This window comes from Misgurnus anguillicaudatus, chromosome 17 (genome assembly GCF_027580225.2).
Source record: "Misgurnus anguillicaudatus chromosome 17, ASM2758022v2, whole genome shotgun sequence".
In the NCBI taxonomy this organism is placed as follows: Eukaryota; Metazoa; Chordata; class Actinopteri; order Cypriniformes; family Cobitidae; genus Misgurnus; species Misgurnus anguillicaudatus.
The window spans coordinates 6,598,994-6,610,348 of record NC_073353.2 but is presented as its reverse complement, the minus strand read 5'-3'; the positions used below and the strand labels follow the sequence as shown (position 1 = coordinate 6,610,348).

Below are 11,355 nucleotides of genomic sequence, written 5' to 3'. Positions count from 1 at the left end.
CGCGCTCTCTGTGACGGAGAGTAAACTGAATGCGTGATCGGATTTAAATTGCTCATATGCACCAGTCATATCATTGCCACCATGCAATCAGTTAATCTTGTCGGGACTTTGGAGTTTTCGTCTAGAGATGATCTGTTACTCTGTCTGTGGGGTTACTCTTCTGTTTTACTCAAAGAGCTGCGCGGGGTTAGTTCACGCCAAGTCACAGCTTATGGCAACACCTCATATACTGTAGAGATGATGTAAACACATACTAAACCACGGATTAAATATAGAATCATCAGTGCCTAGGTTAAGAAAAGAGGAAAGATGAGGAGAAAGGTGCAAAAAATGAAAGACTGTATGATGTCTCGTCCGCGCTGCTAACAGGTGTTGTACCGAAATCCGACTCCCCGGACAAATCCTACTCCCCTCGCGTGCACGCGCGTCACACACAGTTGGTAGGCGGAGCAGTGAGTTGGTAGGCGGAACAGCGAGTTTGCACCGCTCTTCTGTTTTAAACAGCCTTACTGATATTTTGCAGTTAGTCTCCAAGAAAATACACAACACCACTGTCTTAACTTTATTTAGTCATTTCTAATTGAATTAGTAAGGATTAAATATGAAAGACAATAACACCCCAGCAAACACAAAAACGTTATAAAAACGTTTTTTTCACGTTGTGAAAAAGTTTTGATAACGTTATTTTCTGACGTACTTAATACGACCAAATGTCGGGTTTTTTGAACGTTATAAATACGTATTTTCACAACGTTGCAAAAACGTTTTGATAACGTAATCTAAACATTTTTGCAACGTTGTAAAAATACGTATTTATAACGTTAAAAAAACCCGACATTTGGTCGTGTTGAATACGTCGGAAAATGGCGTTGTCACAACCTTTTCACAACGTGAAAAAAACGTTATTAATACCTCGCATCTTGCACGTGCCGAAACGCGTTGGGCGTTAACAGAAAGAGGGCTCAGTCACACCAAAAGCGCTTTAAACGCTTGCAAACGCAAGGCGCGACGCACTGCCTTTTTAAAAAAAGAGCAGTGCAGCGCGGCTTTTCATATTGCTAAGCAACCACCGAGTCAACTGTCTTGTCAATCAAATATTGAAGCGTGAGCGCTCTTTTGGTGTTAACTGTCATATTAGCAGAAACTTTAAAAAGAGGGCGCTTGCTCTGACCTTGTTTGGGGATAAGAGAAGCACAAACACGCAGGAGAGAGTGAGCGAGTGGAGTCCGGTTCTTCAAAGCAACTGTAAACTTCTCTCGCCACAACGTAAGGCCCGCCTCTCCCCTCATTCGATTGGACAATGGAAGACGCGAATGACGTCAGGCGCTCCTCCGCTCTCAGCGCTCCTTCAAAAACGCTTGCGCGGCAGGCGGCAGAAAACCGCAAGGCGCTCGGCGCGCATAAACAGCGCGCAAACGCGCCCTGCCCATAGAATATCATTCAAAAAAGGCGCCTGCAACTGCCATAAACGCTTTTGGTGTGACTGAGCCTTAATCATCAAACCTGTGAGCTCTCAATCCTTTTGGAGGTAGACTTGAACTGTAGGTTCTGCAAAATCTGTCTTCCATTATTTTAGTGAAAAATGTAGTAGATTTCCAGTTGGCTTTGAACTCATGTTTAACACAATTCTTCTGAGAACCCTTTAGCTACACTGACAAATCACTGGAGAAAATATCTTATGCTAAGAACTACAAGGATTTAATTTAATGCAACCTAATATGACAAAACGTCTAACTGACACAACTTATAATTGTAAACATTATGAACAATGAAATAATGTAAAAAAAAGTGTAATAGTTTGTCAAAGACGTCATAACAGACATATCAAGTAAAACTAATAGTATACAAACACTGGAAACGTTTACTCAAAACAAAACTAAACAAAATGCCAAAGAAATGTAACACTTTGCATGGTAATTAAAATCATTGTAACGTGTTAAACCAAATATTTAATAATACCATGTATCTCAGTTCTCAATAATGATATATTAATTTGTCAAACAAGTATAAGGATTTTAATTGAATGAATGAATGATTTATTTCAGACTGACAGTCAACAACACACACAGTTGAGCTAACACAGTTGAGCTAACAAGCAACCAAATATCTGCTTCAGTCTGAAACAGGTGTAGGCTGAAGCCCTTGCTTATAATGCCTACCCTTTTTAAACATCATATTTTAACAACATAAAATAAAAATAATAAGATAAAAAAATGTATTACCCTATACCATGTTATCAATCAAATACTGATAAAATTGTAAACATTAATTTTGCCTATGCATACAGTTTCATAATCCAAAATTCAAAAAATCAACTTGTTCAGTTATCACTCTTTAACTAGTTTCATATAGTTTCAGTGCATTATTTTTAAATAATTTCTTTAATAATTTCTTAATAATTATTAAATTCATACAATAGTCAAGCAAACTGTAATTTTACGCATTTGGTTTATTTTCTGGGCTAATCTGCTTGGTATGTTTTACCAAAAAAGTGTAAACCGAATTTTATCTTATAATTCAACTTACATATCTTAATGCATTAGGAATAAAGGCCTGGTTTCACAGACACGGTTTAGCTAAAGCTATACTATGCCTTAGTTAAATTAAGATGTTTAAGCATCTTTAATAAACATGCCTTAGAAAAAAATTGTTACTGGTGTCTATCTTAAGATAAATCACTGGCATTGGCTTATTTTAAAATCTCACATTGAAAGTTCTTTTCAATTGAGACAGCTCAAACATCTAAGACTATAGTCAAGGACTATAGGCTTAAGCCTTGTCTGTGAAACTAGGGATAAGCATACATCTCATTAAGTAACGAAGTGATTTTAATACAGCAATCATATAGCTCTAAGATGAAACACATGCCTTGTATTAAGTCATGCTCAGTTAAACAGACAATTATGATTATAGAGGAAGTTTACAGATTTCCAACCCACTTTGTATTGTTACAATGTCTGTAATATATGTAATCTGTCATCTGGCAATGTCAAGAACTAATTGGGAATTTAAGTTTAACTCGAGAAAAAAAAAACGTTAACATTGTCCATTCAAATACCCCAATTTATTGTAAAAATATAAAGTGGGTTGAAAATCTGCAAACTTATGCTTTAAGGCAGTGATTGCAATATATATATAATGTTTGGCAGTTTTGTATGTCCATCTAGTTGCCATCATCTGAAGTCTCTGAGAGTGTAGGCGTCATATGAAGTCTTTACAAGTGAGGCTGGATCCATACTGGAGCTTCTGTAACTTGTATGCGTATCCTTATAGAAACAGGAAAGCAAAAGGATTACCATAGCTGCTGTTCATGTTATTTCAAGCAAAAGATGATCATGTGCAATTGTTTAATACTTTTCATTACTTAAGAACAAGGTGATAAAATGTGTTATGTGAATGCTTGGCTAAAAAGGTAGGACATTTTCTAGATTTACACTAGAAGAGTTTGGGAGTAAAATGTGAAAAAGCTCTGCCTCCTTTGGTGGACTTTGACATCCTGGGTACTACCAAGAATTTTGTGACCTTATTAAGCAATTATCTGGTTCAAATCACAATCTGATTTTTTCTGGATTCCTAATGCCTAGTCCACACGGACACGGGTATATTTATAACCGGAGTTTTCCCTAAAAAAAAAATCCCATCCACACATGCTCGGTTTAAATAAAATATCCATCCACACGATAAAGCAAAAGCACGCTATCAAGCGCTGTCAAGAGCATGCCACACCAGCAGGCGGGGATATAACCCAAATCGTGTTCAGCAATATAGTGAGATAACTGAGCATCTATCTGTATACATGTTAGAAGCCCTGTTGGCACAGTTATTGTTAGCAAGATACGTCCGCCATTGCACAGAATCATCAACAAAGCAGTCCCGGCGCACAATCTTGACGTCAAACATAGTGGATAACGGCGCACACTCTGACGTCGCAAGGCAAAACCCCCGGTTTTACTCTCTACACGACACCACTGTAACCGGGGTTTCTTAAAAAGCTCACCCTGGTCGGGGTTTTCAAATATGCTCGGTTTCAGTGCCCTGATACTGCGGTATCGTGTGGACGAACGGCCGAACCGCGTGAAAAAACTCACGGTTATAAAAATACCCGTGTCCGTGTGGACTAGGCCTTAGTAAATTTGTCCTCATTATTTGGGGAACAGAGACAGTCTCTATGGAACAAACTACATATGCAATAGTATCATTAAGTTGGAGGAACAAGCCATCATAACTATAATTTACAATGCCATGTAAGTCGGAATTTATTCCTGTGATAAATGTTGAATTTTCAGCATCATTACTCCAGTCTTCAGTGTCACATAATCTATCAGAGTTCATTCTAATACGCTGATTTGCTGCTCAAGAAATATTTTCAATTATTATCGAAGTTGATTGTTGTGTTAACAAATATTTTAGTGTTACCTTAAAATGGTAAGTTGCACTTCTGTTTGTTAGAAGTGAGAGTAAAGATTTTGTTTTGCATCACAGAAATTACACTTAATTGCATATTTAGAAAGAACACAGATCATCTTCTGTGATAATTTCACAAAATTTCTGTTTTCACTGTATTTTTGTCAAATAAATAAATCACAGCCTTTTGAACAGTAGTGTTTAAGTTTGAGGTCTTACTTACTAGCCATATGGTTCATACATAGCCCCTTATCGAGATGTTTTCTGACAGGTTTGCTTGAACTCTGCTGCATGGCCATCGGCATGGACAAATCTACAAACATAACATGCAACTTGTCACAGAGCAAACAATATTTAGGATGCAGTACGAAAGGAAACAAGCAAGAGTAGAGTTGAAACGTTAAAAAGGATGGTATACAAAAAATAGAATACACAAAAAATAGCTGAATTTTATGTTTTTAGGTTTACTTATTATATATTGCACAGTGTCACTCACGTTTGTCAAAACCTTCTTTAAATAACTGTAATAATTTTTTAAAGGAAAATAACAAGATGCAAGATTACGTTGTGAAGTGCATATGTGATTGAATGAGCTTTTTCAACTCACCTGAGTTTTCAACATCTCTGTCAGCACTGCAGCCCCATTCGAAAATGCAGAAATCTTGAGCTTATTTTCTATTATGGGGTTATTTTGTCACTTCTGAAATCAGAGAACAACTTTTTATCTATATTGGTTTACGATAAAACATTGTAATACTTTCAGCTAATTTTGAATCCCATATACGTTGCTACTGCAACTTAACGTAACAGTACATCCATAGACTGTGAGTAAATCGCATATTTTAGGATAAACAAATTAACATACTTCCAATAATGCATTGACACCCTTTACAGCGCTTTTTAAGCCTCCCAATGACACATTCAGATGTTCTCAATCGCCCAAACCTTCATAAACAAGCGCTAAAACTATAGCGCTAGCACCATGCTAACGGATATGCTAACGGACTTTTCTCGAAGACACAAGCCATTTTAGTGAGGTAAATATTGAACAAAAGCGTATCAAGTAGGTGTCAACCACAGTTGTGTGTATTATTTTTGTAATTTGAGAGACAAAACTTACCTGAAAAAGTAAAGAAAACCATAAGAGACACGGAGCTCTGTCGCTTTCTGTTGTTCCTAGTAGCCTCGTTTCCATGGTAACCACGTCACTCACTCCAACGGATTTAAAGGGGCAGTAACGTTCAGCACCCGCAGCATACACACACAGCACTTACATAAATAGACATCTTAGAAAACTACATAAACATTTTAAATCGCATTAAATTATTATTAAATCGTGAATTTAAAACTTTTGGTTGTTCTATGTCATATAGGACAATTTAATCTTTTTCTATTTAATCTTTTATTTAACTTTTTTTACGCTAGTATTTTCTAACCCTAAGATTCTAAACCTGTATAAATTTATTTGCTCTAATGAACACGGGGGAATTTAGAGGAATGTTCGTAATTTAACCGTTCAGGAGCCACATTCACTTACATAGTATTCTTTTGTCCTACTATGGAAGTGAATGGGGCTTAACAATAAAATTACAAACATTCCTCAAAATATCTTACATTGTGTTCATCAGAACAAATACATTTATACCAGGTTGTAGCAACATGAGAGGGAGTAAATGATGACAGCATTTTTATTTTTGGGTGAACTTTCCTTTACTGCTCAACGTGTCACCAAATCGAACTTTATATTATCTTTTTATCTAAAATATAGTACAATTTTGTTCTATTCCAAAATCCTACAACATGCCCGACTTAAAAACTTTTCTTTACAAAGAAAAGTTAAAGTATAACATAGTGTTACAACTAATCCATAAGTTTACAAGATAATGAAAGAAAACAATGTAAATTTCATTAATCAAAATGAACTGTAAATACAATATCACATAATTGACAATTATGATTTTCTTTGTGTGTGTGGCTATTTCAAAAATACTTTTCATATGCACTGACCCATAATAGAAGAATGCTTATGAGGGAGACATGGATCGCTACAGTATGTGGATATCTGTTATAACAGAAACAACATTCACATAGCATGTAGATAGAATAGTATTGAATTATTTGTGTTTAAATAGAATTTTCCCTTTTAATTACCCCCCCCCCCCCCCGGGTCTCTGTAATGTTTGCACTTCTGTCAGTTTAGCTAAATAAAAATATATCTGGACTTTATAAGGACTAAGTATATGCATGCACACGCAAAATCTAAGCTGAGCCAGTGCTGCTCATTGAGATTTGTCTGAGAGTGATGGAAATCACTGAAAAATCAGCATAGAACAGCATCATTCCCATGCTGGTTTGGTGCTGGTTTAGCTGGTGGTCACCAGCATATCAGCACCAAAACACAAAATATGCTGGTCTTGCTGTATTTTTAGCAGGGTATGCATGCGCTCGCGTATTGAAGTTGGTTTATCGCATCAATAATGCGCCCTCGGCATTAAAATAACACAAACTAAAATGAACTCTAAAGAAGAGAAGTATGTTATATCTAAAAGCTGCGAGTGGAGACTGATTTTGAGCATCACCTTTGCGCTTTTGTCTGCCCATTTTGAGAGAGAGGGAGGGATAGAGAGGGTCATTTAAGCGGAGCAGCTAGGCTACTTGCGTCTCTGTGGCGCGTGATCAACAGAAGACAAGCCGCTGGCCCTGCATGATGGAGCAGTCCATGGCAAAAAATCAAAACAGTCAAACGTGCGTCGGCCCACCAGCAAAATGCCCAATTACCAGTCATGCCTAAAAAAACAGACGTTATAATTACGTTTTATTCCAACGTTATGATTACGTTATTTTGACACCTAAATACAACGTCTCACAAATGGTTTATTTTGGTCTGGTTTTATTTTCGTAGTAAACGGACGTGATATTTACGTTTTATTCCAACGTTATAATTACGTTATTTTAACACCTAAATAAAACGTCTCAAAAAATGGTTTATTTTGGTCTGGTTTTATTTTCGTAGTAAACGGACGTAATATTTATGTTTTATTCCAACGTTATAATTACGTTATTTTAACACCTAAATAAAACGTCTCAAAAATGGTTTATTTTGGTCTGGTTTTATTTTCGTAGTAAACGGACGTGATATTTACGTTTTATTCCAATGTTATAATTACGTTATTTTAACACCTAAATAAAACGTCTCAAAAATGGTTTATTTTGGTCTGGTTTTATTTTCGTAGTAAACGGACGTGATATTTACGTTTTATTCCAACGTTATAATTACGTTATTTTAACACCTAAATAAAACGTCTCAAAAATGGTTTATTTTGGTCTGGTTTTATTTTCGTAGTAAACGGACGTGATATTTACGTTTTATTCCAACGTTATAATTACGTTATTTTAACACCTAAATGAAACGTCTCAAAAATGGTTTATTTTGGTCTGGTTTTGTTTTCGTAGTAAACAGACGTGATATTTACGTTTTTTTACTACCTAAAAAAACCGTACTAATTAGGTGCTTTTACAACGTATTAAAAACGTCCTTTTTTGGTTACATTGTTTTTTTAATTTAGAGTGACGTTTTTAAAAAGTTTTAAAACCGTTGTGCTGCAACATTACCTAATTACAACCAAAATACAACGTTGTGAAACGTTGTAAAAACGTTTTGTGTTTGCTGGGACGGTAGATCGATTTAGCTCGCGACAGCATTAAGACCAGTGCTGTAGTGAAACTATGGTTAATTGATGCTATCCAATTTCTCTGTACAGTCGTCAATGCTGTTGGCATTGCTTAATTTAATGCGGTGTTTCGTTGAAATATTCTGTATTATGCATTCTCAATGCCCTTGCATTTAAACGTCAATAATAGCAAGTAAAATATTCATTCTCAAAAGTATAGAGAAATATTGTTTTCATATAGCAGACAGTTTAACATATAAAAGCTGCATATTGTCTGCTAACGTTTTGTTGCATCTAAGAAATCTCAAGTTAACAATATTATTAAGACAAGAAACAGTTAAGAAGAAAACAGTTTTGTAGCAATGTTATGTTTTTCTTCAATAAGGCTTTTATTTAATGTTAATTTTGTAAAACAAAAGAATTACTATTAAAAAGACATAAATGCTTTCATGTCATAAGAATAACATGTAAAAATACAAATAATATCATACTTTATGATTCTGTCACTTCATCTTATTGAGTTTAGGCTATGCCCTATTTATTTTCATTATTATGAGTAATAATTTGTACCTGTTAAAATGATACTCCCCCCTTAACTCAGGTTAAAATGGTCAGATGCACATCATATTTATATTAGTAATACCTCATGTTATAAAGTTTATACCATCATAAGCATTAAGCTGTAAACACAATAGAAAGAGTTTACTGAAGGGGAGTATAATTTTCACAGCCTTAATATCACACCTGTTAAAATTATACCCCCCCCTTAACTCAGGTTAAAATGGTCAGATATACATCATATTTATATTAGTAATACCTCATGTTATAGAGTTTATACCCTCATAAGCATTAAGCTGTAAATACAATAGAAAGAGTTTACTGAAGGGGAGTATAATTTTCACAGCCTTAATATCACACCTGTTTAAATTATACCCCCCCCCCCTTAACTCAGGTTAAAATGGTCAGATATACATCATATTTATATTAGTAATACCTCATGTTATAGAGTTTATACCATCATAAGCATTAAGCTGTAAATACAATAGAAAGAGTTTACTGAAGGGGAGTATAATTTACACGGCCTTAATATCACACCTGTTAAAATTATACTCCCCCCTTAACTCAAGTTAAAATGGTCAGATATACATCATATTTATATTAGTAATACCTCATGTTATAGAGTTTATACCATCATAAGCATTAAGCTGTAAATACAATAGAAAGAGTTTACTGAAGGGGAGTATAATTTACACGGCCTTAATATCACACCTGTTAAAATTATACCCCCCCCTTAACTCAGGTTAAAATGGTCAGATATACATCATATTTATATTAGTAATACCTCATGTTATAGAGTTTATACCATCATAAGCATTAAGCTGTAAATACAATAGAAAGAGTTTACTGAAGGGGAGTATAATTTTCACAGCCTTAATATCACACCTGTTAAAATTATACCCCCCCCCTTAACTCAAGTTAAAATGGTCAGATATATATCATATTTATATTAGTAATACCTCATGTTATAGAGTTTATACCATCATAAGCATTAAGCTGTAAATACAATAGAAAGAGTTTACTGAAGGGGAGTATAATTTACACCGCCTTAATATCACACCTGTTAAAATTATACCCCCCCCCCCCTTAACTCAGGTTAAAATGGTCAGATATACATCATATTTATATTAGTAATATTAGAAAGAGTTTACTGAAGGGGAGTAACATTTTCACGGCCTTAATATCACACCTGTTAAAATTATGAGGGTATAAACTCTATAACATGAGGTATTACTAATATAAATATGATGTATATCTGACCATTTTAACCTGAGTTAAGGGGGGGGGGGTATAATTTTAACAGGTGTGATATTAAGGCCGTGTAAATTATACTCCCCTTCAGTAAACTCTTTCTATTGTATTTACAGCTTAATGCTTATGAGGGTATAAACTCTATAACATGAGGTATTAATAATATAAATATGATGTATATCTGACCATTTTAACCTGAGTTAAGGGGGGGGGGGGGTATAATTTTAACAGGTGTGATATTAAGGCCGTGTAAATTATACTCCCCTTCAGTAAACTCTTTCTATTGTATTTACAGCTTAATGCTTATGAGGGTATAAACTCTATAACATGAGGTATTAATAATATAAATATGATGTGTATCTGACCATTTTAACCTGAGTTAAGGGGGGAGTATAATTTTAACAGGTGTGATATTAAGGCCGTGAAAATGTTACTCCCCTTCAGTAAACTCTTTCTAATATTACTAATATAAATATGATGTATATCTGACCATTTTAACTTGAGTTAAGGGGGGGGGGTATAATTTTAACAGGTGTGATATTAAGGCCGTGAAAATTATACTCCCCTTCAGTAAACTCTTTCTATTGTGTTTACAGCTTAATGCTTATGAGGGTATAAACTCTATAACATGAGGTATTACTAATATAAATATGATGTGCATTTAAACATTTTAACCTGAGTTAAGGGGGGGGGGTATGATTTTAACAGGTGTGATATTAAGGCTGTGAAAATTTTACTCCCCTTCAGTAAACTCTTTCTATTATATTTACAGCTTAATGCTTATGATGGTATAAACTCTATAACATGAGGTATTACTAATATAAATATGATGTATATCTGACCATTTTAACCTGAGTTAAGGGGGGGGGGGGTATAATTTTAACAGGTGTGATATTAAGGCCGTGTAAATTATACTCCCCTTCAGTAAACTCTTTCTATTGTATTTACAGCTTAATGCTTATGATGGTATAAACTCTATAACATAAGGTATTACTAATATAAATATGATGTATATCTGACCATTTTAACTTGAGTTAAGGGGGGGGGGGGTATAATTTTAACAGGTGTGATATTAAGGCTGTGTAAATTATACTCCCCTTCAGTAAACTCTTTCTATTGTATTTACAGCTTAATGCTTATGAGGGTATAAACTCTATAACATGAGGTATTACTAATATAAATATGATGTATATCTGACCATTTTAACCTGAGTTAAGGGGGGGGGGGTATAATTTTAACAGGTGTGATATTAAGGCCGTGAAAATTATACTCCCCTTCAGTAAACTCTTTCTATTGTATTTACAGCTTAATGCTTATGAGGGTATAAACTGTATAACATAAGGTATTACTAATATAAATATGATGTATATCTGACCATTTTAACTTGAGTTAAGGGGGGGGGGGGTATAATTTTAACAGGTGTGATATTAAGGCTGTGTAAATTATACTCCCCTTCAGTAAACTCTTTCTA

General features: G+C 34.7%; 1 long non-coding RNA gene across 1 annotated transcript; it reads right to left on the bottom strand.

Moving 5' to 3' along the window:
* Positions 1-2,090: 2,090 nt before the first annotated feature.
* On the bottom strand, positions 2,091-5,656 carry LOC141350228 (uncharacterized). The gene is made up of 4 exons (XR_012358243.1): positions 5,525-5,656; positions 5,012-5,104; positions 4,628-4,736; positions 2,091-3,266 (listed from the first exon to the last, which is right to left on the bottom strand). It is a non-coding gene; the product is annotated as an uncharacterized lncRNA (long non-coding RNA).
* Between the last annotated feature and the right edge of the window lie 5,699 nt (positions 5,657-11,355).